Genomic DNA, 24797 nt, shown 5'->3' with positions numbered 1-24797 from the left:
CAAATCAACAAAATCATAAATGAAAAAGAAGACATAACAATAGACACTGAAAAAATACAAGGAATCATAAGATTCTACTTTAAAGACATATAAGCCACAAAATTTGAAAATCTAAGGAAAATGGACAAGTTTCTTGATTACACTTGCCAAAACTGAATCAAGAACAGATTAAACAAAATGTAAATAGTCCTATCTCTCAAAAAGACAAGGAAGCAATAATTAGCGCTCTCCCAGGCAAAAAGAAAAAAGAAAAAAAAAAGCCCAGGGCCAGATGGTTTCAATGCAGGATTCTACCAGACCTACAAAAAAGAGCTAATACCAATACTGTTTAAGCTACTCCAAAAATTAGAAATGGATGGAACATTACCAAATTCATTCTATGGGGCAAGAATCACGTTGATACCTACACCCCACAAAGACCTAACAAAAAAGTATTTCTGACCAATTTCTCTTATCAACACTGATACAAAAATACTCAATAAAATACTGGCAAAACGAATACAAGAACATATCAATGATGTCATTCACCATGACCAGGTAGGCTTTATTGCAGGCATGCAGGGACAGTTTATATATGGAAATGCATCAATACAATCCACCATAGACACAAACTGAATGAAAAAAATTACATGATCATCCCCTTAGATACAGAGAAAGCATTTGGCAAAATCCAACACCCATTCATGTTTTAAAGTTCTGGAGAGATCAGGAATACAAGGCTCATACCTAAACATAATAAAGGCTATATACAGCAAGCCAATAGCCAACATCAAATTAAATGGAGAGATACTCAAGGAAATTCCTCTAAAATTGAGGACTATACAAGGCTGTCCACTTTCTCCATATCTCTTCAATATATTTCTTCAAGTACTAGCCAAAGCAATTAGACATCTAAAGGAGACCAGGGCGATCCAAATGGAAAAGGAGGAAGTCAAATTATCCCTATTTGCAGATGATATGATAGTGTACATAAGTGACTACCAAATTTCTACCAGAAAACTTCTACAGCTCAAAAACATTCATCAAATTGGCTGGATACAAAATTAACTCAAAAAAGGTGAGTAGCCTTCCTATATACAAATGACAAATATGCAGAGGAAGAAATTAGGAAAACTAAAGCCTTCATGATAGCCACAAGCAATATAAAATATCTAAGAGTAACTCTAACCAAGCAAGTGAAGGGCTTGTTTGAGAAAAAACTTTAAATCTCTGAAGAAAGAGATTGAAGATGACATCAGAAGATGGAGGGAATCTCCTTTATACATGGATCGGGAAAATTAACATAGTAAAAACGGCCACCTGACCAAAAGCCATTTACAGATTCAATGCAATGCCTATCAAAATACCTACACAATATTTTAAAGACACTGAAAGATCAACTCAACTTCATATGGGAAAACAAAAACCCAGAATAGAAAAAACAATTCTGTTCAATAAAAGATCGTCCAGAGGAATCTCCATACCTGATCTCAAGCTGTACTACAGAGCAACAGCAATAGGCTGTTTGATCATGGAATCTAATCAAAGACCCAGAAATGAATCCAAACACATATGGTCACTTGATTTTTGACAAAGAAGCCAAATCTATTTAATGGAAAATTATAGCATCTTCAACAAATAATGCTGGACATCTAACTGGATGTCTACACTTAATTGGTTAGCAGAAAAATGGTGAAGAGCCTGAACACATTGGTATGCCAGACAACTGCTGAATAAAACACCAACAGCCCAGGCCTTAAGGTCAACAATTAATAAATGGGACCTCTTGAAGCTGAGAAGCTTCTGTAAGGCAGGAGACACTGTCAACAGAACAAAGTGACAGCCTACAGATTGGGAAAAGACCTTAAACAATCATACATTTGACATAGGTCTAATATCTTAAATATATAAAGAACTCAAGAAATTAAACACTGCCATACCAAATAACCCAATGAGGAAATGGGACTCAGAGAGAAGCAGAGAATTCTCAAGAGAGGAATATCAAATGGCTGAGAAACATTTTTAAAAAGCTCAACGTCTTTAGTCATCATGGAAATGCAAACCAAAACAACTCTGAGATTCCATCTTACACCCATTAGAATGGCTAAGATCAAAACTTCAAGAGACACCACATGCTGGCAAGGATGTGGAGAAAAAGGAACACTATTTCACTGCTGGTGGGAATGAAAACTTATACAACCACCTTGGAAATCTATCTGGCTCTTTCTGAGAAAACAGGGATAAAGCTTCCTCAAGACCCACAGACATAGGGGAGGGGAGAAGGGACAAGTGGGAGGGAGGGAGGGAGGGAGGAATATGAGGAAACAAGGGAAGGGCTAGCAATCGATATGTAATATGAATAAATTAATAAAAAAACAGCTTTTCCACTTCTTAGACTATATCCACAACATGGCTCAACAAGCAAAAAAGGACATATGCTCAAGTTTGTTTATAGCGGCCTTATTCATAATAGCCAGAATCTGGAAACAGCCTAAATGTCCCTCAGTTGAAAAATGGATAAAGAAACTGTGCTACATTTACACTATGGAATACTACGCAGCTATTAAAAACAAGGAAATCCAGAAATTGGTGAACAAGTGGATGGGACTAGAAATGATCCTAATGGGTGAGTTTACCCAGAAGCAGAAAGACTCACTTGTAATTGGGCACTTGCCCAAAAGGTATGTCCAAAGGAACTCTTCACTAACCAGGAGATTGGGATAGATGTGAGGACATCCTACTGAGACTCTAGGTAAGAGAAATATGTGAGATGGAGACATAGAAGGATCCAGAAGGTCCTAGAAAAGTACAAGAAGAACATTGTGATAGGCTGATCTAGGCCCAGGGGTTCTGCTCAAACTATGGCACCAACCATGGACAACACGTGCATTAACATTGAACCCATATCCAGATCTAGACAATGGACAGTTGAGTGGAGAGTGGGGAGTGACTTTCCCATGAACTCCGGTGTCCCATATTTGACCACATACCCTTGGTGGGGACTCCTGATGGCACTCAGAGGAAGGATAACAGGCTACATAGAAGAGACTTGATCCTATAGAGGAAGAGGAGGTCCCCCTTAGACACAGACATAGGGGAGGGGAATAGGGTGAAAGCAGGAGGTAGGGAGGCACGGGAGGATAGAAGGGATGGGATAAAAATTGAGATGTAATATGAATAAATTAATAAAAGTAGCAAACAAATAACTATATACAATAAGAATAATTGTGGGAGCTATCTCATAAAATTACTTTTATAAGCTCTAGTTCATTTGTGTTTGAAAATCTTAGAGAAAGAACTACACTATCAATCCTATCTGAGTGAGTCCTATTTTAATTTCCAATGTTTTTCTAAATGATGTTTATAACTTATATTTATGAACCTACAAAAATATCTTTATCTCTTAAACACCTAAAACTTAATTGTAGAAATACTATAGCTATTTAGACTTCAACCCCTTCAGAGAATTAAGAAAAAATGTTATCTAATATGAAGGTAGTCCTGGCAAGCTGATTACAAATGTACAGACATGACAGACAGTTGACTACCTAGACAGTCACCAAAGGTTTTTCTATATTCCTGAGGCATCCAATCTTCATCCTACTGGCCGAGAATATCTGACAGCCTTTTCTGTGAAGCAGGAATTTTGAAGGACTGGACCATCTAGTCTCTGCAATGATGGATAGTCAATTTCCAAGTGTCAGGCTTCATAAAATTTGAACAGTCAGTCTGCTAACAGCAGTAGAGGCAAGAACAGTTTTATGGTCCAGTGGCTATTTTGCCACATTTGTTTCTTTTATGTCCATCCTCTTCATCGAAGTAGATTGGAGGTGCAGACAGGAGTGGTTGTGTCTCTCTGTCAGAAAGGTGCCTTCTTACTAAATGCCATATTCTGTAGATCACTGAAGTGTTTGATGATCATCTATTTATTTACTATAGTGCATAATCATATCTCTTTATCTACCTACATATATATACACTTATCTATTGATCATTCAAACTACTTATATCTCTTGCTATATCTAAATAGACAAACATTGCATGTTTTTAGCTATGTACTACCTGCAAAACCTTGAAAGCATATACAAGAGTCTTAATAAGGCATATTCTGTAATTTACTAAACTAATATCTAACAAGACAGCAAGTAAAAGTTATAGGAGACTAACTACTAACCTGTATCTCCAACCATCCTGAACAGTTTGCCATAGGTAGCTTCCATACGACTAGAATGTTACATCATGTTTTCAAATGAGTTGCATATGTACAATACATTAAGCAAAAGTTGAACATGATAATTTTAAATTCCAATCAATGTATAATATGTGCAATATATTAAACATAGGTGCAACAAAATAATCTTAAATTTCTTTCAATATACAATACCAGTGTAAAATATTTGAGGATAGTAGATTCAATAGTCTACCTTTTATCCTATAATTCAATATCCCCTTTTATCATTCCCTTTTTCTCTCCTTTCCCCTACCACTAGACAGAATAGAAAGATAAGAGAGTAAGAAGGATAGAGGGGAGAAAGAAAGAAATCCCTAAATGTAACCTTTACTAACTTATAACCAACCCCCTAGACAATAACAAACATTGATACCTCAGCACAAACACACACCACGGCTATGGGGAATGGGTGTGTCATGTTCCTAAAATTATTTTTTGCTGTCTGGGGGTAAAAACATCTTTAGGGTACCCTTACAAAAATTAAGATATTGACCAAGTGCTGGAAAAACTCTGTCCAGTTTTGTAGGATTGATTCTTTGGGCTGGCTCTTTTTTATTGTGAGCCTAGCCTTTAGTGGCAGATCCATCTCTCCAGCCCTTGGCTCACCTTTTTAATGTTGATTTGCATGCACATTCTGAGTAGCTGAGGCAGTCTTCGAATCACCTGTGCTTTGCCATGTCTTCATTATTATGTAACCTTTTGCTCTAAAAATAAGCAACTTTAAAAAATACTAGTATAGATACATATATATGCACACACATATATATTGGTGAAGTATGCAAGGTGTACAAATTTTCTAAAGATAAATTTCTGTCCTATTTTTGAGCAGGTATAAGGCATGAACTCTGTACCTCTGTTTGAGCTGTAATAGCCATGCTGTATGAAAGAATCACATGCCAGGAATCCCTGAGATTCCCTTGCTATGCAAAGACATTCAATTTTCAGGTAGTAGGAGGTCTTCTGCAATCAGATTTAATCTTTATGAACTTTGTTAGCAACCACATTTTTGATTCCCAGTAGATACATGAACATAGCCACACCCCCATCTCAAAACTATTACAAACTTCCATTCCATTGTCAACAGATCCTTATATTATATTGGTTGTCCTAGTTCTTCAGTTTTTTCTATAATGTAATGTCTCTCAGCTGTTGTTGTTCTTTTTCACCAATATTAAGCATTATTTAACCTGTCCATGGAGGCCTTTACTCTTCCTCTTAGTTAAATAAGCACCTCTTTTAAGGTGCAATTAGCTCTTTCTACAATGACTTTTCCTGTAGGATTGTGTGGTATACCAGTAATGTGCTTTATATTATACGTGGCAAATAGTTTCTTCACCTTATTGGATACATTTGCACCACCATTGTAAGGTAGGGATTTAAATAGTGAGTGACTTAAAGTGAAGCCATCGTAGGGATCCTCTATCAGCATGGCTGCTCTCCTTATATAAAGAGGTCAGAAACAGAGGTAAGACATTAGGAGGACAGAGCAATAAGTTTAATACCTGAGAGTTCACTAGAGATCCCTCCAGACATGCTAATTTCTTGCCAGAGAGTTGATCTAAGACCCTACATTCAAACTATTTGTTCTCCAGATAGGATCTTTCCTGTTACTTAAGCTCTCCAGTTTGTGGTGCTTTGCTCTGGCAGCCTCCAGGAGAATCTTGTACTTTTGTGTTACTGGACTTGCACAGATACAGGGCACAGCCAGTTTCCAGATAGTAACTCCTCCAGTTCCCCAAATGGTCAGTTCAGACACCTGCCTTTAGTCTCTTCTGCCCACTCCTCTGACTCACTCTTGTCATTCCTGAACAGCATATGAGCAACACAGATAACCCTCCAGAATGCTGGATGACAAGGGTGGACTCCTAATTTTTTTTTCTGTTGCTGCGATTAACATCATGACCAAAAGCAGATGGGGCATGGCTAGAGATATTTAAGCTTACAGGTTGCTGTCCAGCATCAAGGAAGACAAGGTAGCATCCTGAAGCAGAAACATAGAAGGATATTGCTTACCAACATGCTCCCCATGCCTCCTTGCTCTGCTGCTCTTCTACTCTCTCCCCGCTCTCCTTTTTTCTCTTTTGAGACAGAGTCTCTCTAGGCACACTTGTTGTTCTAGAACTCACTCTGTAAACTAGAATGCCAGGTACTCAGAAATTTACCAGTTTCTACTGCTATATGGACCACCAGAGCCCCATTACCGCTGTGTTTCTTATATGGACCAGGCTAAGCAATCTATAAATGGCAGGACCCACAAAGGGTTGGACCTTTCCCTATCAACTTGCAGTCAAGATGGAGAGGGTTTTTCTGCTGATATTCCTTCTTTCCAGGTGATTGTAGATTTGTATCAAATGGACAACTGAAGCTATGACACACCAGTGACCACACTTGGTTACTTAGAGAAGATTCTTGGTTAAATCGGTCTTAGAACAGTTGGTCATATTATAAGTTTTTCTCAACAAAAATGAGCACCGAGGAACACAATGCAACCGCAGGAGAGAGAAGACTTGGCCAAGGTCTGAATTTTACACTCTGAAAGGAATCGAGTAGTCTACTTTCTGGTATACACCTTGACTTACATTTTAAAAATCCCCAAGAAACTGCAGATGCAAGGGTCACCAGGGTTTAGCAGAGTTTTTCACTGAGGGGAAATCCTGGATTGACAAACCCTTTAGATCACATTTAGTCTGTGGGCATGTCTGTAGGAGTTAGACTTGACTATTAATTAATGCCCAGGGTGGATGGCACCATTCCCCAGGCAGATTCTCCTGGAGTGTATAATCTCATACTATTAATGAGCATTGGCAAACCCATGCTATCACATGCGAAGCAATGTGCTCATATCAAAGCTGTGAGAGAATAACAGGTAACAATGGCTACAATGAGAAAGAACATTAGGGCTCATGACAAAAACTGCAAAATAGTTAAAGCATCTTTTTGCAGGAATGTTATACATAGACCTATATTAAATAATTTTACATCCCCTGTGATCCCTGGTTGTAGAATAGCACAAGGTGCAATAACAGAATTTGTGATGATAACAGGTAGAGGATGCAGCTCTAATATTCGTGCTGTATGAAAATATGGCATGTCACCAGGACCAAGTAGCCCTAAGATTCCTTTGTTAATTAAACAAAAAGGAAGAGTAAACATAACTATGTCCCATCTCAAAACTATTACAGGTTTCCAGTCCAGTGTCAACAGATCCTTATAGTATATTGGAAGTTCCGGTTCCTAAGGTTTCACTATAATGTAATGTCTCTCAGTTGCTGTTGTGTCTTTTACAAATATTAAGAATATTAAAATCAACAAAGCATTATTTTGTCTGTCCACTGGGATCTTTACTTTTCTTTTTTGTTTAATGAACATCTCTTTCAAGGTACAGTTAGCTCTTTCTACAACTGCTTGTCCTGTAGGATTGTGTGATATGCCACTAATGTGCTTTATATTATAATATATAAAAGATTCTTAATCTTATTGTAAGTTAGGGATTTGAATAGTGATTGACTTAAAATGAATCCATCATGGTCACGCTGTACCAGCATGGCTCCTGTCCTCATATGAAGAGGTCAGGACACAGAAGGAAGAAACTAGGAGGACACAGAGAGAAAGTGGGCATCTGAGAGTTCCCTGGAGACCCCTGTGGAGAATCCAGCCTTTGACAAAACTTTGATCTCAGATGAACAAGCCAGCATTCCTCTTCTCTAGGTAGGAACTTTCTTATTACTTAAACTTTCCAGTTTGTTGTACTTCACTCTGGCAGCCTCCAGCTGAGTCTTCTGCTTTTGTGTTGCTCTGGTAACCATGTTAAATTAAAGCTGGACTTGGACAGATTCAGTGCAAAGCAAGTTAAGTTTCCATGTTCCCCAAATGGTCCATTCAGATATGTGCCTTCAGTCTCTTCTCTACATTTTTCTTACTCACATCTCTCATTCCCCCAACAGCCTATATGAGCCATACAGATAAACTTCCAGAGTGCTGAATGACAAAGTGCATGTCCTTGTTTTCTTCTATGTTGCTGCAATTAACATCATGATGAAAAGCAGTTGGGCAGGGATTGAATATTTCAGCTTACAGGTTGCTGTTCACCATCAAGGAAGCCAAGGTAGCATCCTGAGGCATAAACATGGAGGGGTATTGCTTACTAGCTTGCTCCCCTTGCCTCAATGTTCAGCTTGTTCTTAATCCCCCTCCTCCCTCTCCTTTTTGGCTCTTTTGGGAAAGAGTCTCTTTATGCACACTTGTTGTTCTGGAACTTTATCTGCAGACCACTGGCCTTGCACTCAGAGAGTCACTGGCCTCTGCCCAGGCATGTGCCAGCACAGTCCCATTACGGCTGTGTATCTTATATGACCCAGTCGAACCACCATACAGATGGCAGAGCCCACGAAGGGATGGACCGTTTTTTATATCAACCAATAATTAACATGAAAGGAATTGAGTCGTCTACTATCTGGTACATATACACCTTTTACTTACATTAACAAATGTAAGATTCTCAGGAAGATGCAGATCCAAGTATCACCAGGATTTAGGAGAGATGGCCACTGAGGGAAAAGCCTGGATTGAGGAATCATTTAGATCGTATTTAGTCTGTAGGAGATTGACCTGATTATTAATTAATGCAGGAGGGTCTAGGCCAGAGTATCTAGGCATTCCCTAGATGGATGCACTTGGGCTGCATAAGAAAACTACCTAAGCACTAGTCTTCCAGTTAAACCAGAGATTGTGTCAGCAAGCAATGTTCCTCCAGAGTCCTGCCTCAACTTACCCCAACATTGGTTTGGGGACATGGACATGTCTGCTAAGTAAATTATTTTCTCCTCTAATTTGCATATAAGTCAGAGTGTTGTATCATGGCAACAGAAAGGAAAGTAGAATGCAGGGAAAGGAGCGAATACTGCCTTTTAGTTAAAGTATGCCCATCACATTGTCCTTTTGTTATGTATGTCCATCACAATGCCCTTCAGTTAGTGTATTCCCATCACACTGAGCTTTAGTTAATGCATGCCCATCACATAGTCCTTTAGTTAATGCATGCCCTTCACACTGTACTTTAATTATCATATGCTGGCCACACTGTCCTTTTGTTTACATATGCCCACCACACTGCCCTCTAGTTACTGCAGGCTCATCACACTGCCCTTTAGTCAACACATACCCATCACATTGCCCTTTAAATTGTGTAAACACATCACACATCACACATCTGCCCTCTGATTGCTTAGGGGTTTGCATAGGTGCATTGGAAAGAGCTTCCTCTGGGGAAAAGAGTTCACAGGGAGTCTCTCAGTAGTAAGCCTGCCATCTCCCTGTAGCAAGTAAGGAAAGAAAGAGGCCACTGTATGTGAGTATAACCTGAGTAGCCACCAGCCCTGAACTAATATGTGACCTGAAAACAGGCAATAAAACAAAGAATTTATACCAGGGGAATTGAGTTGGAGAGATGGCTCAGGCATTCTCTCAGCTGTCATATGGAACATTACAAAAGGACCAGTCCACACACCCATGTGTGCTACTTTTGGAGGTGTGTGTGTGTGTGTGTGTGTGTGTGTGTGTAAATCCGACAGTTTAGAAACAATGAGATGTATTTTTCATTTGAATGGAGATAGTTCTATCATAGCGTTGAAAGGGCTGCTTCCAGAACACCTTAGAAGAAGCAGAATGAAAACAAGGCAGCGCATGTATGGAACAATTCCAATCTTTTAAACAGAAAACTGATGAGTAACTGTCTATATAAATGACAAAAAATCACTATCTAAGCAGTCCATGATAGCCATGCATGGTAGCACACATCTTCAACCGAAGCAAGTCTGAAACAGAAGTTTGAGGCCATTTTGGTCCACAAAGTGAGTCCAGGACAGCCAAGGCTACACAGAGAAACCATGTTTGAAACACAAAACAAGGCACAACAAATAACATCCTGTTATTTCCATATTAGAGAAAAGAGTAGAAAAAAAGACACTAAGGCATCTTAAATGTGATTCTAATGGCCAGAGGACAGAGGGAAGGAGGGGAGGGGAGATCCCCAGTAAACTGCGCAGTTGACAATTTTGACTTCAGGCCTATCATGTCTGAACTTGAGGGCCAATGAACCCTGTCTACTTATGAACTCTGAACTGTCAACTCCAGCATGCCCACAAACAACAGTTGCTTTTCCATCTGGGCCACTCTGGAAGGCCTCGGGTTTGAGAGGGACACTGAGTCAGACTGACCCTTAAAAACATTTGAATTATTTTTGTGTGTAGCTCAGAAGACATCCTGTGGGAGTCATTTCTCTTCTCTGGGGGTTCCTCGCCTCCAATCAGGTAGTCACGCTTAGCAGAAAGTACCATTACCCATGAGCCATCTTGCCAGCTCAAGACTGCTCATTTGGGAAGATGGTTTATTAGAAGCTATTTCATGCTAAAGAGAGCATGGCAGGAGTTCTAGAGAGGCATTTTGTTCCAAAAGGAAAGTGGGGTTTCCTTCTTATGGTTTCAGAGAGCTGAGGAGGATCCTGTGGCATGTAATTAGCAGAGAGCACCAGCTTGTAACCAGTCTGTCTCTGCTTCTGGGTGACATGAGAAGTTTAGCCCATGGTGGAAGGTCACAGAGGGGCTACCTGTCTGCTCCTCCTGGCTATATCAGCTGCTGAGGTGTGGCTCCATCTGTGGGACCATAGTTCCTGACCCAACACTTCTATCTGAAGGCTTTCCCCTTCCCATTATCCCTTCCTCCTTCCCTTCTTTCCTTCTATTTACCCTTTGAGAGGAGAGCACTCTCTGTATATAAGGCTGGCAGCCTGCAAGTTTCAGGATCCTGGGATTAAGAGGCTTGGATGAGAATCCAGATCTCTCATCAGTAGGCAAGGCATATTCATTACCAAAAACATCTTAACACCAAACCTATCAGCATTGCTTTAGCTCTGGTCTAGTGTAAATTTCTCTGCTGACAGTTGGTGATCAGTTCTCCTCAGTGGTTGCAAGAGCCTGTTACAGACAGTAAGAAACAGATCCAGAACAGGGATTGAGGATTGAGAAATGAAAGAACAGAAAAACGAAACTGAGGTAAGACATAACTGGAAACACAGGATAGGCTTCAGAAGGCATGCAATCAATATTGCAGGACCCCTTAACTTTATTCACCAGGTCAATTTATATACATCTCAGGCATGTAACAACAAAGCAGAAAGTCACTCTCAGGAGATAATGCTGACATTTTCATGGGCAAAATGGTGTAATGTCAATCAGCTCTCAGGTTTGAGGCAACAGTGTACTTTCTCTGAAAGATTGAAGACTTGAGTATATACTGAAAGAATATCTTGTTTAATCAACAACCCATGTGATTCTTATGCTGGAGTAGAGAGCATAAGAACATCATTTATGGACAGAGAGCTTTTTCAAAGGGCTCCTGGCAAGAGATTCTAAAGCTTTGTAATGCTGAGACCCTTTAATGCAGTTCCTCACATCGTGGCGGCACTCAAAACCACAAAATTAATTTCACTGCTACTTCATTCCTGTAATTTTTCTACAGCTAGGAATAGCAATGTTAACACCTCATGTGTAGGCTATCTGATATGTGACCCCTGTGAAAAGGCCATTCAAATCCCAAAAGGGTCACAATCCACAGCTTGAAAACAAGAGTCTAAGCCTTGGTTCTTTTTCTGACTGGCATCTGAAAAGGCCCAGTCAAGCTTTTAGTTGCAGATGTCCCTCAGCCATTGGTTTTGCACTGAGGCACTTGAAATATTTGGAAGGAGACATGATAGGTTTTGTGTTTTTGGAGAGTCTCAGGGGCACCTGGAAGAGAATGAATACCCTTCATCCCAGCTGCAGGGTTGTCCAGATGCAAGGCCTGAAAATTCCATCCATGAATTCTCATCCCCAAAGTTCTCCTCCCAACTAAAACTGCACATTCTCTTTGCAAGCCTTTCTAAACCTTTGTCAATAACATGTGCACACATATGCTCTCAAATTTTCACTCACACCCTCATGAACACACACACCACAGTTGCCCACGAATACTGTCTGGTACACACTTACCTGATGGGGGGTTACATCCACAGACACACATATATATGCACACACATTCACACACACAAATATACACACACATGCATTCAGGGCTTAAAGAGTATTCTTGAGTTCTGTGGTCAAGGCATGGGAACCTGCTAGATGTCTCAAATGTCACTGGAAATGTGACAAGCAAGCTAGCCATTTGGCTTTATTGTTTCTATGACTACAATTAACTTAGGAAACAATGAAGAAAGACAGATGGTGGCTGGCATAAAATAACAATTATGTTTTAAAAGAAATAATGAAGTGGCGTTTCCTGAGTCAATACAAGTCCGAACAGGGTCTTCGGGACTCAGATTCAGTTACTCTGATGGCAGACTCTTCCAGCCACTGAATACTACCTTCTATGAGCACAACTGGTCACACAACAGCAGGTGGGTCATGCATCCCTCTGGCTGCAGAACCATTCCAGTAATCATTCTATCTCTTCTGAAGTAAGAGAAATTCTGCCAAGAGTCACATGTTGTCACCTTACTGTGAGGTTAGCTACAAGCTTGACAACCATCAAGCTAGGTGCACATTCTAAGAATTGTATCTAGTAGTCAGTGTGTGTGGGGGTGGGGGGGTATGTGGGTGTGTGTGTACACAAGTTTACATGTGGTGCAAGCTGCATGTGGATGTGCATGTCAGTACACATGTGTGTGCAAGTTCATGTGGCAACCAGAGACTGTAGTGTCACTCCTCAGGCACTAATTGCTTTCTTTTGTGACAGTCTTTCAGTTGTCTGCAGCCCCAAGGGTTTGACTGTCTATTGCTCCCCAGAGCTGGGACTACAGGCTTGTGCCACCACACTGGATTCCAAACCCTCATATCAGCTATGGCCTTTTTGTAAATGGTTAATTTACTTACCTGGGAAACTAAAGAGAAACATGCTTAGCTGAGATGTTCATCGCCTGGGCAGTCCCACACAGCAAACAGACAAGTTCAAGATTATTTTGAGCACATGATTATCGTTTGAGAATCTGACTGAAACAACTGGGCTGCAGCAGCCAGCATCTATCATCTGCTTTTGGTTTCTGGGAACTGAACTCAGGACCTCCTGTTTGCACAGCAACTTCATTACCAACAGAGCCATCTCACAACTTCGGCTTCTGGATCTCTTCAGAGTCACAGAGCTGGGAACTGAACTCAGGTCCTCCTGTTTGCACAGCAACTTCATTACCAACAGAGCCATCTCACAACTTTGGCTTCTGGATCTCTTCAGAGTCACAGAGCTCTCGTGAGCATAGATCAAACATGCTTCAAGCCCCCAAGCACAGCTACAGTCTCTCAGGAGTACTTCATTTCTCTTGTGTGATACTGTCAGATGTTACTGTGGAGTAGAACCAAATCACACAGGGAACTGGGTTCTGGATCTAAGTCATGGTGAAGGTGGTGTTTGTGGGATGGCATGATGAAGCCAGCCTGCTGATCTCAGAGGAGCAGGTGAAGGGTAAGTGGTGAATGGAGATACTTATAGTGAGGATATTTTATTATCAACTTGAGATGTGAAGAATGGAAGGATGCTGGGTGATTTTTTTAAAAGTCTGAATCAGATAATTGAGGGTTCCCAATGATAGAACACAGAGTTAATATTTAAGGTTCCTTAAGGTTTCTATCTCATACTACCCCCCAAATCAAGGAGAGTTTCATCTTTATGTTGGATTGGATTTTATATAACAAGAGGAGAAGCTCTGTTAAGGAAGATCCCTTCCACTGCAATGTGATCTACACTGAAGAGACACTGTGCCTCCATATGACATGCATGACATAGATCCATTTGTGGAGAGAGAAGTTGTCTCTGCCAGCACACTAAAGGCCCTTTTGGGAAGAGTCGCTCAGAATGAGCACTCTCTGGTGCTAAGGATTATGTCCCTTTCATTTGACTGAGGGGTCCTGAGAGAATACATCCTCTCCATTGGGCTAAAGTCCCTGGAAGCAAAGGTCACCACCATCTCTTCCTTACACGTGTACAATGTATCCAGTACTGACACTGACCAGGGACTTCTCTCCTCCTCTGGTTTTAAAGGGTTCCTTCTGCCAGGAGGCAACCTGTACTCCTGATGGGGATGTTGCCTTCCTGTTTCCTTGACAACATCACCCCCTACAAATAGACTTACATTTTGATTGTCAGTCACTGAAGGGTTCATGTGTTGAAGTTTTTCCTCAGCTGGTGGTGCTATTTGACATGGGATATTTAAGAGGCAGGAACTGGCTGACAAAAGGAAGCCACTAGGACCTGGACTTTGAAGGTGGAGCCCCTCTCCTCTGCTTCTGTTCCTCCTAGGCACCCTGCTTCCGGACCTGCTGTGGTGTGAACAGCCTTCACCTTACACTCCTGCCATCATGATCAGAGATTCCCTGTAGGAGGGATCCAAACCTTACAAAACCAAGAGCTAAGGTAAGTATTTCCACCTTCAAGTGGTGCACACCAGGCAGTCTATCTCAGAAATGTGGAAATAACACAAAGGCATCGGACAGCCACCCAATGCCAAGTGACCTTTCCCCTCCAATAAAATGAAAATTATCCCTCTGTGGTGGCTTAAATGAGAAATGGCCCCCCATATGATCGTGTTTTTGAGCACTTGGCCTCCAGTTGGTGGTGTTTGGGAATAGTTATGGAATCTTTAGGATGTGTAAGCTAGCTGGAGCTTGTATGTCTTGGGGTGTGCTTTGACAGCTAATAGCCTCACCCCACTTCCTACTCTCCCCACCTCTCTGTCTCTCTTCTCTTCTCTTCTCCTTCCTGTGTGTCCTTCTTGCCCTGATGGACTCTTTTTCTCTAGAACTGTAGATCAACATAAGGACTTTCATTCTTAAATTGCTTCTTGCCATGGTGTATTATCATAATAACAGCAAAGTAACTAATATCTATTATATTATTACCATCATATTCTTAAGTGGTTTTCTTCATAATTTATTGAAATAAAAATGCATGGAAGGCTGGAGATATGGCTCAGTGTTTCATAATTGCCTGCCCTTCCAGACAACTGTCATTCAGGTTCCAGGCTACATTGTAGCTCACCATTGGCTGTAAGTCTAGTCCTGGGTGTCTGATGCCCTCTTCTGGACTAAGGAGTACACGGACATGCATGTGACACACATATACACATACAAGCAAAGCACTGTGCACATAAAATCAATGCATTTTAAAGCAACATAAAAAGCACATTTCTGATTTGTACAGAAGAATAATTAACTTCTTTCCATCAGACGGAAGAAATCAGATGTGGTGAAGAATCTCCTACTGTATTATTTTAAATAGGCAATGCTAAAGTGGGAAAACTAACAAAGGGTAGATATTCTAGAAATAGTGTCCTTCTGTGCCTTAAGGGTTTAACTGTACCCCTGAAAAATTATATGTTCAAGTCCTCACACTACTGTTTCAGAATGGATCTATGTCCAGGGGTAAACAGCAGTTGGGTGGTGGAGGCAAGAGGATCAAGGTTGTCCCTGGCTACATAGTGACTTTGAGAGACGCCTGAGCTACTTGAGAGCTTGTCTCAAAAACACTGTGACTGTGTTTGGAGGTTAGGGATTTAAATAGTGATTGAATTAAAAGAAGGCATTATGGGGAACTTCCATCAGTGTGGCTGCTACCATCCTATGAAGAGGTCTAGAAAAGTGGAAAAACAATGTGAGGACACAGTGAGAACGTGGGCATCTGCACGTTCACTGGAGACCCTTGCAGAGAAGTCGAACCCTTGACAGTGCATTGATCTCAGACTCTATGTTCAGCATTCCTGTCCTCCAGATAGGATCTATTCCTGTTACTTAAGCTCTCCAGTCTGTGGTACTGGGTTCAGGCTGACTCCAGGAGGACCTTGTACTTTTGTGTTGTTCTGGAAACTGTTAAAATAAAGCTGGACATGCACAGATGCAGGGCCCAGCTAGCTTCCAGATAGTACCTCCTCCAGTTCCGCAAATGGTCAGTTCCAATATCTGCCTACAGTCTCTTCTGCCTGCAGGTCATCTCCCCACTTTTCTGACTCAACCTACTAATACACACAACAGCCTATATGAGCCATACAATAACCCTCCAGAGTGCTGGAGGATAAGTTTGCTTTTCTGTGGCTACAATTAACATCATGACCCAAAGCATTTCAGGCAGGGGCAGGTGTATTTCAGCTTACAGGTTGCTCTCTAACATCAAGGAAGCCAAGGTAGCATCCTGAAGCAGAAACATGGAGAGATATTACTGACTGTTTTCCTCCCCATGCCTCCTTGCTCTGTGGCTTCTCCCTGTCCCTTTCCCTCCTCCTCCTTTTTGGCTCTTCTAAGACAGGTCTCTCTATGCACACTTGCTCTCCTGGAACTGGCTCCATAGACTAGGCTGGCTTTGCATTCAGAGATTCTCCTTCCTCTACAAAGGTGTGTCCCACCACAGCCCCATTACAGTTGTGTTTCTCCTACAGCCCAGGCACACCAGCCTAAAGATTGCAGGGCCAACAAGGGCTGGACCTTTCCATATCAAACTACAATCAAGATGCAGACAGTTTTTCATCTGACATTCCTCTTTATAGGCGACTAGGTTTCTGTCATAGTGACAGTTGAAGCTTTAAAACATGAGTGTTTCTTATGGTATGGCGTTTCTCTCTTGATTTTGTATCCTGCAACTTTTTAGTCTTTTTGGTGGAGTCTTTGGGGTTTTTCATCTGGAACAGCATGATGTGTCATATTGACAATTTGAAAATCGCATTGTCTCTGTCCTGTTGTAGCCACCCTTTGTAGTTACCTGAGTGATACCCTAGATTTTATTTTATTTTTTTTTGGTTTAATGTTTCGTATTTGGTCCATCATCTATTTACCCAGGATTCTATTTGTGCTTGGTGGCCAGCTTTGCACATTCCTTGGCTGCATCAGTCTTCAGGGAGAAGGTTTATGTTAGGCATGTGAGCACAGGATACAGTCCTCCACAGTCTCTGCTTACTTTGAACTTTTTTGTGGCAGTTCCTGGCGAGAAGCAACTCCACTTTATCCTGACAGTTCCCGATCCACCAATCGGCCAGGAGATATGGAACTGGCCTTGGGTTGTGGACAGGGAAGTCGTCTTTAACAGAGATGATAGCCTTAACCAGGCTGGACACTGCTTGACGAACACTGCTTCCCCCTCTTGAGTCTCAAACAAGTCCTGCAACAGGCTCTGATGGGTTTCTCCATTTGAATACGAGAAACGAGGCTTAAGGTTGAGGATACTGGGCATCAGACCCTGCTAGATCAACCCAGAAGCTGTGTCTTTTGTGTGCATGTGTATGTTTGTGTGTGCCCATTCATACAATCAAACGTGTGTGTGTCTGTGTTTGTGGAGGCCATAGGTCAAGCTCAGGTGTCACTTCTCAGGACACCATCTACCTTGTTCTTCATGGTCACTCACTGTCCTGGAATTTGTTATTCCAGCTAGCCCTGCATTGATCCCCAGAGATTTATTTGCCTCTGCTTCCCCAGTGCTAGGATTGTAAACAAGTGAGTGCTTTATGTCCATGGGTTCTGGGCATTGAGTGCAGGTCCTCGTTCATTTCTTGTAAGCACTTTGAGAACTGAGCCCCACCCCAGCTTCAAGGCTGATACTTTATTATGCACCCTTTCTATCAGTGGCTCATTTTGAGATGAGAGAAACAGGCACATGGTTGTTGATGCATGACTTTATTTGTGAGAGCCCTGGGACTCTCTTAGGTAGTGGAAGGAAGTTGGCTGTGAAGGGGAAGATGGAAGAGAGGAAATGAGTTGGTAGTAGGGTGGTGGGAAAGGATCAGCCTGATGCATTGCTTTGCTGCCTCATTCTGGGTGAGGACAGAAGAGCCTCACCTTGCCACTGGGGTGGGAGAGGATGTTTTCTTTATCATTTGGGGACTTTGATGGGCTGAGAGAGGTGTTAGAGGAGGCCCATATGCATGGATTTCAGAAGGCTGCTCCCTCAGCACTTGGGTGGCTTTCCATTGCACAACACGGGAGGATAGTACCGGTATCTCTTAGAGTAGCTTTTCCGGTTCTGGCCAAAACATTCAGCAGCAACTTTATCACACTGGCACAGCTCTTTCTTACAGGAGTCCTGGTTTGCTGAAATTAGGTGAAAACAGCCCCTGAGCTCAAGATGTTAATATCCCATGGCTGCTTCTGGGGACCTGGAAGTCTCCTGGAAGAGACTTCTAAGAAAAGAACAAGGGCTGCCAGTGAAGGCAGAATTCAATCTGATGGGTACATACAGCAGACATATGCCATTACCAGAGGCTTGCTTCATTTGTTTTTTTTTCCTTTTTTTCCTCCTTTATTAATTTATTCTTGTTACACCTCAATGGTTATCCCATCCCTTGTATCCTCCCATTCTTCCCTCCCTTCCAGTTTCCCCTTATTCCCCTCCCCTAAGACTGTTCTTGAGGGAGATTACCTCCCCCTCTATATGATCATAGGATACCAAGTCTCTTCTTGGTAACCTGCTGTCCTTCCTCTGATTGCTACCAGGTCTACCCCCTGTTTTTAAACATTAGAGACAGGGTAGCACAGGCTGGCCTTGAACTCTCTAAATGGCTGAAGATGACCTTGAACTTGTAATCCTCCTGCCTCTACATCATGAACTCTAGGCTTCTAGACATGATTTGTCTTGCCCAATGCATACAGTGCTAGGGATGGACAGCATGCCCTCAGACAATCTAAGGTAGCACCTTGACCTCTGAGCTACATTGTTAGCAGTGGTAGCCCCACCTTCCTGCTAGCAGGTCTGCTTTTGGTAGTAGTCCCAGTCTCAGGCCTCTGGGTGGATGAAATTGGTGAAAGCCTGTATGATCCACCATGGACCTTCATCTAAGTCACAGGCAGCTTTATTTTGATTGAAAAGCCAAAAGTGGAATTGAAAGGGGTTTCTTGGACCTATCCATTTCCCCTATGTTTTCTACTTGAAGGCTACCTCTCATCAGAGGGCAGGGTCCTTGGAACATCAGTGTGGCTTAGAGTATAAGTTCAGATGCTGGCAACACATGGGAGCTGAGGATCTGGGCTGATCCTGTGCTATAGAAGTTGCCCAGACCCAGCACCACAGTTCTCTGGAAATATTCCAGAGTGAGACCTTTCCAACCTGATTGTAGTTGTTTTATGTATACCATGTGTCCCTCTAACTGCTGTCCATCACCTCTTCAGCTAGTGTAAGTCCTCTTTTTGCAAATGTGCTTATTGCTGCTTTGCTAAATGATAGATCCCTATCGTTGGAGCACACAAACCTCAAGACAATTGCTGAAGACCTGGCTTGACATTGTGTTGAGTTTTTAGGACTCAGGTTAGCTACCACTGCTTGCAGGATCCAACTCAAGCATCAGACTGGGTGAAAGCTTTTTTTGCTCTCCTTTCTTTGCTCTTCACCATCCTCTTCACCGTTTATTCTTTTTGCTTCCTACTTGACTGTGAGGTTCTTAGTAGATTCACCTCCTGCACCAGTGAAGTCCCCAGTATGCATGTGATCAACAAAGATATGAAGAAAGTTTGCTGGCATCTCAGGGTCTTTCTTACCAGCACAGGTGATAACGTCTGAATCTGAAGTGAACTCATAGTTCAGATATTTTGTGTCACATCCCCGTTTCTCCAGATCGTAGTAGCAACAGTTCTGAACAAAGCAGCACCTATTTGGGAACAAGTTCTCTTGAGGTTGCTTTCACACAGCCCTGGAGTCCTGGTGCCTAGCATTTTCCCTTACCTTTGACACTTAGCAATGAGATTCAAGAACTTTGGGGTTGTCCAGAGGAGAGTTCTCAATATGTTGACTTTTGCTGCTTCAACTCGACGAGGACACAGGGGCCTAGGTTACCATCTCTAACCTTCTTGCTTCAGCTAGAGTTATGGAGGAGAGGGGTGGGCTCACCTACCGATCGCATCTTTGGGGGTTCCTTTGCCATCATAGTCACAGTAGCAACCATAGGAATTAAAGTAAGGCCAAAATGGCCTTCCCGTTGTAATGAAGACCATTTCACCAAAATTCTGAGGGCTTCCATGGATCTGTATTGGAACTGAAAGGAAATAGAGAAATGGCTTGGTGAAGTGTGCCCAAGCCAGTGCAATGTCTCTTAAAGGCATCCCTCTGCTAACTTCTCCCCCTGAGAACCTCTTCCTTTCTTCTCCCACCAAGTGTCAGGGCTAGGGCAACAGGAAGGAAAGCTCTGGGTTAGGGTGCCTCCCTCCTCAGGTTACCTGCTTACTTCAGGGTCAACTCTTACCAAAGGCCATGATCATGGCTGCTAACAGCAGGAGGACCTTCATGCTGTCAGCTCTGTGAAGAATGTACAGACGGACAGGCCTGGGCATTTCTTCCCAGGCTGTCTCAGCCTCTGTCTTCCCCAGCCCCTACTCTGCTTTCATACTCAGCAGGCCCAGAGTACAGACATGCTCATGCATTGAGTGCACACAGTCTTTCCAATGGTGTATCACACCTGTCATCTCTTCTCCCTTCAGATCTGTGGAACTGGTCCTCATACAGGAATGATGTAGTAATAGGAACACCTCTTTCATTCCTCCTAAAAGACTGGACTCATTTCACAGAATCATGAGGCAAGGCATCCCCTCACTAGATACCACACATGGATCATCATATTAGATTCAAGGCATGGAAATCCCATCCATGAATTCTGATCCCGAAAGTTCTCCTCCCAATAAAATGGCACATTCTCTTTGCAAGTCTTCCTAAGCCTTTAACAATAGCATGTGCGCTCACATGCTCTCAAATTCTCCCTGTGCACCCTCATGAACACACACAATACATTTGCCTGTGAATACTGTCTGATACACGTTTACCTGATGGAGTCACATCCACAGACACACACACATATGCACACACATGGGCCTGCACAATCCCTCTAATGCAGGCAAAGATCAGGAGTTTCTGGGCATTTACCTCTCAGATACTGTTGCAGTTGCTTGATAAAGAGACTCTTATTTTTCCTGAACTCCAACTGGCCTTAAATAGATGTTCTTTCCTGCAAGGTTGCCAGTTATTGAACTTTTGTGTGTGGTGGGTGTGGTGGTGGGAGTGGCATAATAGTCACAGATGAGTATATCCAATACCTTGGATAGGTAATTCCTCTTTCTTCTACTTAGCAGCTGGCTGAACAGTGCTGAATGGTGGAAAAACACTTCATCACATGGGTTGAAACCATAATAAATTTCAGCTGATATTAAAACCTCCCTCAGCTGCTGGAAGACCAGACTTAGGTTTTGCCTGGGGAAATTTCCAAGAGACAATCTGGGTGTGTCAACCCATCACCCCCCAACAGCTAATTCCAAGGGTGCTCTAGGACTGTACAGAGTGAGGGAGGTAGAGTGTGTGGACACCTGCAGTGTTCCTTCCTTCTGATAAGCTGGAACCTATGGAAACATGAAAGAGAATGGTCATTCTGCATGGATTGCAAATTTCATCCATCAGCCATGCATTCGACCAAGGAAGGGACACTCTAAGCCTCTGAGAAGTTCCAAGGTTATACAACCTTGTTGGGAGGTGATCTCTGGGTGAAGCCTGTTAGCCAGGTAAAAGACTGCTGAGACAAATATAGAGTAGGGACAAAAATTTAAATTGTGTCTGTAAGACAGTCAGAGTAGGCTTATGTCTTTCAGACCCAATAAAACTGTGAACAGTATTTTTCAGTCCAGAAATCTTGATGTACAGATTGGATAGACTTATTTTTAGCATAATGAGAAGCAAACTTAAGTCTATATTGAGAAGACAACCAAAAGCAAATTAAAAGCTTGAGTTTGGGACTAATTAATAAGCAGTAAATGCTTCATCAGCTTATCTTAACTCTATTGGTCTCATTTTATATGACTTATATAAGGTACAACTTGTACCTTAAAACTTTTCTTAAGATTCTCTAACTTTCAAAATTTCCACTTACATTTAACCTTTTTCTTAGACCGTCAAATACTTCTTTTATGACTTGTATTTACCAACTTTTAAATACTTGCTTAGACTTTTTAGCATTTGGAAAACATTTAGACTATCTAATACTGTAGGTCCTTAAAAGTTAAACTTTTATATTATCAAACCTTATAAAATTTTACATTTTTAATCCAGTTACTCACCAAGAGACACAGGCAATTGGAGCAAGTCAAGACTTTTTGCCATTTAAAAAAGAGAACAGACCTAGTACCTAGTAGTTTAAACTAGCTAATGAATTGACTAATGAACTAACAGTGGATCTAATTGTCATCTAGTTGTCAAGCTGCTATTAGCTTAGACATCAATGTGATCAGAGACCTGAGAATGAAAATTTGTAACATAGATGAATTTATATATCAGTCAAAATGACAGAGATGGTTAACCAGTCTATCACCTTGACAGTGATCTTATGCAGGCTCCTGTAGTTTCCAGGTATCATGAGCAGAGGCAGTCTGGGCATCAGGCACAGAAGACAAAAGACTATTTCTGTGGAAGAAGTACATGGGAGAGACTGGACTTACCTCATTTTCAGCAGTGTGAGACAATAACTCTTCAGATGTCCACCATTTTTTGTCTACCATACCTGCTGGGCCTAGCAGCAGGTGAAACATTGGGGCAGTTTTACCTGGTGGTTGTAATACTACAACCAATCGTTGAAGTCACCTGTCAGGCCAAAATTCTTCGTGGAGACCTTAGGTAATTACTGTTAAATGTGGGAATCTCTGTCATAATTAGTATAAGTATATTTATGCCATATTCATCAGATCTCTGACAAGCTTGAGGGCCAGTATACATGAGGTCAATCCTTGTCTGTGTTCCTCTGTCTACATCCTACATACATAAGACTGGATGCTGTGATTAAATTGTAAAAGTTACAGGTTTTTTTAATTGCATGAAAAAGTCCTTTTCCTACACATAAAAATTTGAGAAACTCTTTTAGGTGTTTTCTGATATTGCTCAAGGTTGTACAAATAGCTTTTTCCCCCTGGCTCAGTTGGTGTCTGGGAAGCTTCTTGTTTCCTCTCCCTGAAAAACTGCCTCTCAACTATCTTTTCTTCCATGATAGTTGGGCATAACCTATTTTGTTAAATTTTCTCTAATTTGACACTTTTCAAAGAGTGAAATCAAAGAGTATAACCATAATTTTTACTAGTTGAAACCTATTTTTAATAGTGTAAACAATTGTATATTTCTGAAGTTAATATATTTCTACTGAAAATTATCTTTACAATTATCCATTTTAATGTCTGAAATATAGCAGTCTGTTAATTTGAATCAACTTTTATAACCTTAAAGTTTTACTATCACATAAAGAATATTTTGAAGTAGGAGTCAATCACATAATATGTATTTAAAAAATGCACATGCACTCATATATATTCAAATTAGAGTTTGAACTTATATTTGAAACATCATACTCAATGAGCAATTTACAAACCTTTAGATAAGAGTTTTCAGATATATACTGGAGGTGCACATTTAATATCATTATTAAAGAAACATTGTTTCAAATTTTATGTCTTGTGCAAGTTGAGACCTGTTTCCTATGTTGTCTCATTTCCTTTGCTGTTTAGAATGGCTCCAGCCTTAAATTACAAGATAAAGTTAACCATTTTTATGGATGTTAAAATTAACCATATTCAATAACCAATAATTTATAACTAAGATATACAATACATAGTACATTTAGACATTTAAAACCAATTAGAAGCAGACATGTAGTAAACCAGACAAAAATTTTTAAAAGGTTTTTAGCTGTAGTTTCAAGGGCAGAGCATATTGCTATCTGCCTCATTAGCATATTACAGTTATCATTAACTTTGTTCTTTTATAACATAATTCTAAATGGATATTACAATTAAGTATTAAATATTAAAAGCAGAATTTGTGAAAGATAATAGAGAAACGTGGACTATCTCAGTTTGGCATCCTACCTAGGATGTTTCTGCACACAAGCCCCTGTTGGTAAATGGCAGCCCCCATAGTGAACGTTATGCAGAGCCCATTGTCAAGAAGGCCAACAATTGCTAGGACTGAAAAGTATTTGATTGGTGACTTCATCTGTTTATCTCTTACCCCGAATTCTGGAAAGACCGACCACATTATGTCCCATTGCTCAGCCACCTATTCCTACCCATTGTGGGTAGTGTCCCTACACCCGCCATGGTGAGTCTTCAGGGATTTCTGGAGTTCAGAGCACATCAACTGGGTTCAGGTATTGCTGGGATTGGTGCCACTTTGATCTAAGAAGGAGACTCTCAACCTGGCTCCAAGGACAGAGCTAGTTTATCTGCATTTTCTGCTTTTTATCTGAGACATTTTGAAATGAGATAGAATTAACAATCAGGACATGAATCTTGGCCCTTGTTTAGAATACAATAAATAGAACAGCATTAAAATAAGTAAACTAATTTCCTAAAAAGTGTCCATCATAAGGGAAAAGGTTGCTGTTACTGTCTGTCATTAACATTGGGGGTGGGGGAGGTCATCTGTCCCATCAATTGTCCAAGTCTCAATCAGAAAAAGAGCAAAGGAAGACATGAACACCAGAGAAAGACAATAATAACAGTACCAGCACACCCAAGATCCGATCTGGTGCAAAACTGAAAATGAGACACCATCCCAATGCTGTGCCATGGGA

This window comes from Acomys minous (assembly GCF_964271855.1).
Source record: "Acomys minous genome assembly, chromosome: 6".
In the NCBI taxonomy this organism is placed as follows: Eukaryota; Metazoa; Chordata; class Mammalia; order Rodentia; family Muridae; genus Acomys; species Acomys minous.
The sequence above is the reverse complement of the archived record's forward strand: the minus strand, read 5'-3'. Positions refer to the sequence as shown.